We start from the raw sequence: 8,231 nt of genomic DNA, 5'->3' as shown, positions 1-8,231 counted from the left end.
GGGTATGTATACATAGCATTTTGGAGTGAACTTCCCAGCCTGGGTTGATACACTCGGACTAATGGGGTGTGCGCTAGTGCTCTAAAAACAGCTGAAGAGTCAGCATTGTGAAGTTGCAGCTAAGGTTAGAACTTGGACTCTAAAGCTAAGAGAGAAAGGAGGGCTTCAGAGTTCGAGCTACAACTTCTCAGCTTTGTCTATACAGCTATTTTTAGACACTATTGCAAGCCCCACTAGCCCTGAGTCTATCAGCCCAGGCTGGGAGGTTCACTCCCACGAGCTCCAAAATGCTGTGTAAATATATCCAAGGTGACATGCTGGAATGCAGGAGTTGGAGAGATCCAAACTGGACAAAAACTGATTTTTTTTTAAATGGATTTTTAAAATTTAAATCAGATCTTATTGACACGTTCCTAGTTCTTCACTTTCTTTCCTTTTTATAGCCTTAAATTGCGGACGTGAATGTTTTGTACTTATTTCTTTAATTAGTTTCCAAATTGTTAGTAGAATTTAAGATTTGATATGAAGACTTTTTCTACTAAGAAGTTTCACATTAAACAGCTCATCTATGCTGAACAAGATAGGTCCTTGGTCTTAACATCCATACTTAGGGTGACCAGCTGTCCCGTTTTTAAAGGGACAATCATGTTTTGGGGGACTTTTTTCTTATATAGGCGCCTATTACCTCCCACCGCCGTCCTTTTTTTTCACAGTTGCTATCTGGTAACCCTATCCATACTGCAAGAGCAACACAAACTCAGAAACAAAATTGATAAACAGTCTGTGCTGTATTTGCAGCCAACACCAGCTTCCACTACGCTGAACTTCCACAAGTTAAGAAAGCTGCAATGCTTAACTTAAAGCACACAGCAAGAAAGAGTCGTGTGGCACCACATAGACTAACAGATGTATTGGAGCATGAGCTTTCGTGGGTGAATACCCACTTCGTCAGACGCATGCCACAGGACTCTTTGTTGATTTTTACAGATCCAGACTAACATGGCTACCCCTCTGATACTTAAAGCACACAAGGAGTCTCACTGAAATCAATGGGATTATTCATATGTGAATAAAACTACGCATAGGCGTAAGTGTTTGCAGGATCAGGGCCTTAGCTTTCAATGCTTTTTTTCTTTTGCCTGGAGTACTTTTGTAACAGTTAAATCACATACCCTGCTAGTAGTGGCATTTTTAAAAAGAGCATGTATAATGTGTCTTCTCCCTGCTCAGCCAGTCCAAAGTCTCAGCAGGTACAGCAGCTGTCATGTGATGGTACAATCTGTATGAATGAGGGGGATTTCATCTCTCTAACTGAAACACACACAATAAAATCTCCTTATCACAAGCAGGAGATTCTTTATGAAACAAAGTCTCCCTCCAAATGAGTGAGACTTGGAGCAGAACCATAAGGCGTGGTGCCACTTATGAGAGGCGAAGGGAACTTGGTTTTCCCTCGCCATTTCCTCCCCATAAAGGGACCTCTAGCAGTGCTGCAGATGTTATGCATTTTCTTTAGAGTGCCTCACTAATCCTGCCTGCTCCCATGGGGAAAGACTGACCCGAGAGGCGCTTCTCTTCATGCCACAGTGGATTGGACATTGGAGGAAGGGCAGGGGGACAGTACAAAGAGTAAGGAAGATTTCCCAGAGAGAGAAAGGGTCTGGGAGAGAGAAAGGGAGGAACCGATGTGATCCATCTGAAATTGTCATATCATAATTGCATGTGCTGTGTTCTCACAACACAGCTGTATTCTGAGAGGGGGGGGGCGAGTGAGGACTCCACTGCAAGCTCACGGGATATATGAAAGGTCATATCTATCACTGAGTCACAATCTGCTCTCAGTGACACCTATGTAAATCCACAATCTGTCCAGTTGTTCTGTGCAGCAGGACCCCTATGCCCTATTGGAGCCCCAGTGAAGTCCTTAGGGCTTCGTGCAGTCGCAGGGATCTGCCCACATGGAACAACTTTTAGGGTTGGTCCCTATCACCAGAGTTTCTCTTGATTTAAACCAGTGTAAGTGAGAGCAGAATCTGGCCTGTCATTCATATCACTGGTGGAGTTATACTGAGCATTTCTGAGCTATATACTTCATTGCTAAAACTAGAATATACATCCATTGAGAAACTATATCAACAAAATTTCTAAAATGTATGTCTGTGGGTACATGTTGTCATACATTGTTTTAACTGGATTACAGCCAAGCCAGTTTCCTCCCTTCTTGCTCTTGTATTAATACCTCCGGAAATAGGAGTTTATTTTTCAAATAATCTTTGATGATCTCTTCTGTACAGGGCCCTTCATCTGCTTTAGTGTAGCTGCAGATTTCAGGAAAAGTCTTCCTAAGGCTATGAGAAGGTTTTCCTGATGGCTTTTGATATGGTCTCCCACAGTATTCTTGCCAGCAAGTTAAAAAAGTATGGATTGGATGAATGAACTATAAAGTGGATAGAAAGCTGGCTAGATTGTCGGGCTCAATGGGTAGTGATCAACGGCTCGATGTCTAGTTGGCAGCCGGTATCAAGCAGAGTGCTCCAGGGGTCTTTCCTGGGCCGGTTTTGTTCAACATCTTCATTAATTATCTGGATGATGGGATGAATTGCACCCTCAGCAAGTTTGCAGATGACACTAAGCTAGAGGGAGAGGTAGATATGCTGGAGGGTAGGGATAGGGTCCAGAGTGACCTAGACAAATTGGAGGATTGGGCCAAAAGAAATCTGATGAGGTTCAACAAGGACAAGTGCAGAGTTCTGCACTTAGAATGGAAGAATCCCATGCACCGCTACAGGCTGGGGACTGACTGGCTAAGTGGCAGTTCTGCAGAAAAGGAACTGGGGATTACAGTGAATGAGAAGCTGGATATGAGTCAACAGTGTGCCCTTGTTGCCAAGAAAGCTAACGGCATATTGGGCTGCATTAGTAGGAGCATTGCCAACAGATCGAGGGAAGTGATTATTCCCCTCTATTCGGCACTGGTGAGGCCACATCTGGAGTATTGTGTCCAGTTTTGGGCCCTCCACTACAGAAAGGATGTGGACAAATTGGAGAGAATCCAGCGGAGGGCAACAAAAATGATTAGGAGGCTGGGGTACATGGCTTACCAAGAGAGGCTGAGGGAACTGGGCTTATTTAATCTGCAGAAGAGAAGAGTGAGGGGGGATTTGATAGCAGCCTTCAACTACCTGAAGGGGGGGTTCCAAAGAGGATGGAGGTAGGCTTTTCTCAGTGTTGGCAGATGACAAAACAAGGAGCAATGGTCTCACGTTGCAGTGTGGGAGGTCTAGGTTGGATATTAGGAAAAACTATTTCACTAGAAGGGTGGTGAAGCACTGGAATGGGTTACCTAAGGAGGTGATGGAATCTCATCCTTAGAGGTTTTTAAGGCCTGACTTGACAAAGCCCTGGCTGTGATGATTTAGTTGGGGTTGGTCCTGCTTTGAGCAGGAAATTGGATTAGATGACTTCTTGAGGTTTCTTCCAACCCTCATCTTCTATGATTCTATAATGGCAATGCACCTATGTGCAGGGCGGGGGAAGGAGGAAGCAGAGAACTCTGTTTGTTTTTTGCAAAGGAGTTAAATCTAGACACTCATTCATGTTAACCTTCTTCTGAAACGTGGTGGGATAAGTTGTATATCAATCAAAGTAACATACTTGGACACCTAACTAAAAGGCTGAGAATAGGGAGAAAGTAATTCAGTGGGTGCACAGCATTCTAAACCAATTTTTAAGGCACCCTAAAAAAAGAATTAAAAGTATTCTGTGGTGCATGCTCAGACTTTTATTTTTAAACTTGCAAAACTATGAACTCCAACCATTTTGCGTCATTTTCCCTCCAACATGAGATTACAGACAAGCTTTAGTGGAAATTGATAGCTTCAGCTAATGGCACATGCTATTAGGCAAATAATTATTTTACACATATGGATTAACTATGTGGAGGGAGGGAAATATTTATTTACACTGTCATTAATTATCAAAGGACATAGCTAACTGGAGAGATTCTCACAACATGGTTATATTGGTCCTAGCCACTGTTTTAAACAAATTGTCAGGAGGCCAGGTCTGCTACTTGCACCAGTAAAAATTAGGAGTAATTCTATTTAAATCAGTGGACTTAGACCAGTGAAAAACCCATGTAAATGAGATTGGAATTGGGATCCAAATGTATAAGTAAATGCTTTCTGAAGACTGAAGGGGTATCAGAGGGAGGATTTTTCGTTTTGTTTCTTTTCATTTTTTTGTAGGCTTTATTTTAGCATAATTTTTTAAAACAAATTTCTGACTTCTATATTGTTTGCTTTTAAAAGGGCCAGATCCTGACAGCCTTACTAATACAGAGCAGTATCTTGCTCTGCATACAGTCCCATTGATTTCCATGGAACTACCTGTGGAGGAAGGTACTACTCAGTGTGAGTAAGGGTGGCAAAATCTGGCCCTTGTGTAATACAAAAATATTTGTATATTAATGGTGTCAAATGCCAGTGTATACACTTCTTTAATTGTTTCTGCATAAGCACTGAAAAGAACTCCCTTTATCATTCTCTCTCTCCATTATTGCAGTATAAGCTGGTTAGTCAACATTAGATTGTGCCAGAGCCTAGCCAGCTGGAGCTACTGTAAACAAAACATCTACAATGAAGGCTGAGATTTTCAAAGCTATGGGGGAAATGGGGAGTTTTGGATGTCCATTTCCCATTAGAAATGAATGGGATTTGGCTGTCCAAAACTCCTAGGCAGATTTGAAAATCCCACCCAAAATGTATTCAAAATTTTCTAACAACATAGGCCTACCTTATATTTGTTAAATATATTTTTACAAATCAAAATACCCCCTCCCCCACTTACATACTTTTCAGAATGCCAACATGCCTGCAACAAAAACTGCCATCAGAATTTTCAGTTGAATATTTTAAGACACTTTTGAAGACAGAAGTGAGCAAAAAGTACTGGGATACTGAGAAACATTTCTCTTTGTTCCCTCCTTCCTAAAACGATAAATCTTACCCACTGGGTTGACTTTCAGTATCACTTTACTGCAGTGTTTTTATATACTCTAGCATGCATATCCTTGTATGATACTTGTGATGCTAATATTTATTATTATCCGCTATCTTTTCAGGACTCATGAGTATTTTCAAGAATAAAGATGTAAGCAAGGTCTGAATGAACTCTCCCCTGACAGCTAACTGGAAGTGGGGGAGACTTCAGCAGCAAACTGTATTTACATGAACACACCTGCTTAGATATCCAGCAGATAGAGCAGTGTTGCTCAAAGTGATCAACTTTGGCTGGTGTTGGGTTACAAATCATTTTAGTGCTGAATGCAGGGATAGTGAAATGCTGTTATCAACGTTGTTGTCTTTACTGTATGAAAAAAGGGGAGCAGAACTGTGCTTAACCTGTCCCAAATGAGGGGGTCACTGTCAGCTGAAAGGACCTTGTTAAGTCAGGGGCTCGAATGCCAGAGCCCTGTGAAAGTAAAAGGGGTGAGGACAGGTGTCCCAGCTAGAATGTGTGGCCTCTCCCTAAGGGTCCCTGGTCTGGTTTAACCTGTTCCTCCCCACTGTTCAAAGATAGAGCTAAATAGGCTTCATTAGGAGCCTTTGTTATTTTAAGTGCTTAAATGATGGTTGAAATTACTTGTAGAGTTTCTGCCCAGCCTGCTTAAAAACTGACAGTCACTAAGAGACTGACCTGCAGAGGTCACAGTAGAAAGGCAGGTGGCAGCAGAAGGTAACTGACAGTCGGCAGGCAGGAGCAGTGAGCAGGGTGGCCGGCAGAGAGGAACCGCAGCTGGCAGGGTGGCCAGTGGCGAGGAACTGCAGCTGGCAGGGCAGCCAGCCAGAGCAAGTGTTCAACTAGCGGAGCAAACAAGGTGACGTCTTACCCGGTGGGGGGTGAACTCACACAGATGCACCTCTGAACCCTGGGTCTTCACTGACCCAGGACAACCATGTGAGTGGGGTATGGTGAGGGAGCAGAGCAGGGCACAGAAAAGGAACTGTTGGTTGTAGAACTCAAGAACATGAGGCAGAAGTCTCTGCACCACACACTCTGGGATGGGTGTCCTATTCACAGTTTTATGTTTCTTAATCCTGCTTGTGGCATTTTCCCTAATTACTGTTGGGTGGCTTCCCTCCTTTCATTAGAAGTTTCTTTTCAACACCCAGACTCTGTACTTGTGAGTGGGGAAGTAGTGCCTCTCAGAGGTGCCCAAGGGTGGCGTGTAATTTTCCCAGGTTACTGAGTGGGAGCTAGAGCCGGTTCTGTGTTGAACCCAGCCCTGGTTGCTGCCGGCTCCACCTGGCAGAAAGGTTACAAATAAAACAAATTACAACTTAGCACGTTAGCTACTGTAATTCACAAACATATTTGCAAATCACCTTTTATGTTATCTGACCTGCTCTATCACAGATTTTCCCCAGTTCTTCCTACCTTAACAACCCAGCTCTGTCAACATTTTGATACGTGCTCTAGGCACCAAAGCTACATCCCACACTCGCTCCACTTAACACAGTCAAGACAAAAATATTTATTTTTATCTTTTAAATACACTCTACAGACACCGTTTGATGTTTGTCATTACATTGGATCTCATTTCAATAGATACCTTGAAGCTGCAGACATTCAAATAGACACCTTAACCTCATCCCCTGTACAAATACCTAGTTCCTGTTCACTCTCCAAATGAAAATATTAGATGCAGACTCAAGAATGCCTCAAGGAAAGGTGGAAAACGGATGGGAGGGAATCAATGGGGTATGCAGTAAATAGTGTGTATTGGGGCAAAGTTACCGGTAATTTTATTTTGGAGTTTGTTAGACCTACATTTCCATACTTTCAAAAAAATGTTTCAAGTGTGCAGTATGATAAATGAAACTGGAGAAAGAGGATCAGGTTTCAGGAGAAAACTAGGTCCGTAGTTCACCAGGGGACTCGGGTATGTAAGCAAAGGTCTAGTTGCTCTCTCTCAAACTGTAGAACTTCAACATATAACATGGCTACTTGGAATACTCAAATATCTGTTTTCTACAACTCTGCCTGCTTGCCACATCACCTATGAAACATGAAACAAAGTCTAACCCTGATTTACAATATTCTGGTTTCCAATGTTTGTTTGTAAAAATACAATGGTCTAATTAGGGTATGTCTACACTGTGCAGTTCTCGCCAAAACTTTTGTCTTTCACGGGTACTTAACCCCCCCCCCCCCCCCCCCAAACACAAGTTTTGCCAATGCAAGCAGCAGTGTGAACGCGGCTTTGTCGGCAGAAGTGCGCTTCTGCTGACAAAGCTTATGCCACTCATGGGGCTGTAAGTATTTTGTCAGCAAAAGTGCTGACAAAATACCACAAAAGAGCGTTCACACTCGCTGACTTTTAGTGACAATGCGGTGTCGATACAGCCTTGTTGCTAAAAGCTCCGTAGTGTAGACAAGCCCTTTAGATTCCAGGCCCCCCCACCCCTCAAGTTATTGACATGAGTTCAACTCAATGACTCTGGGTGAGAAAAAGTAAGAAGGTAGTCAGTGTTGTGTTGCATCTTATTCCTGTGGGACCGCTGTGTTCTGATTTCCCAAGTGATATACAGGAATTATCATTGTACCAGGATACCACTGCTTCAGAAATTAGCCTGGCAGTTTCAAGTTACCAGTGTGTTACTAATGGCTAGTACCATGGTGGTAAAAGCTGACTACAGTTATGTTGCCATTATTCTCTGCCTTGTAAATCTTGGACATTGGGAACTGGGAAGTCTCAAAAATATATATTTAAGTGCAAGACTTCCTGACCCACCTCATTCCAAGAGGCCTATGAAATCATACATGTTTAAAAAGAATATTCTAAAGATCACTTCCCTGGAGATTTCTCAGTTGGCTTTTTATGGGGAAATTGCTTTTTCCAATAGAGTTTAACAGCTCGATGTCAGGAGTCAGGATTTTTCAGTGTCATGGAAAGTACAGTTGGTTACAAGTAGAGGAACTGTTGGCCTCAACAGTTAAAATTGCAAGGTCATAAATAAAAATTGAGTTAAAACAAGATTATTAATCCAAGTTAGCATGTGTGGAAAGAAAGGATGACTGCTTTTGAAATAGAAAGTAAACAACATATAACAAAATATAAGAAAAATAAAAAGCCACAGCCTTTTAAACACCTGCAAGCATACAATGCTTCCAATAGGTAAATACAGAACGGAGTTATTCAGCATCTAACTGCAATGTTCCATTGTCTC

Source organism: Trachemys scripta, chromosome 2 (assembly GCF_013100865.1).
Source record: "Trachemys scripta elegans isolate TJP31775 chromosome 2, CAS_Tse_1.0, whole genome shotgun sequence".
NCBI lineage: Eukaryota > Metazoa > Chordata > Testudines > Emydidae > Trachemys > Trachemys scripta.
This window is presented reverse-complemented; position numbering follows the sequence as displayed.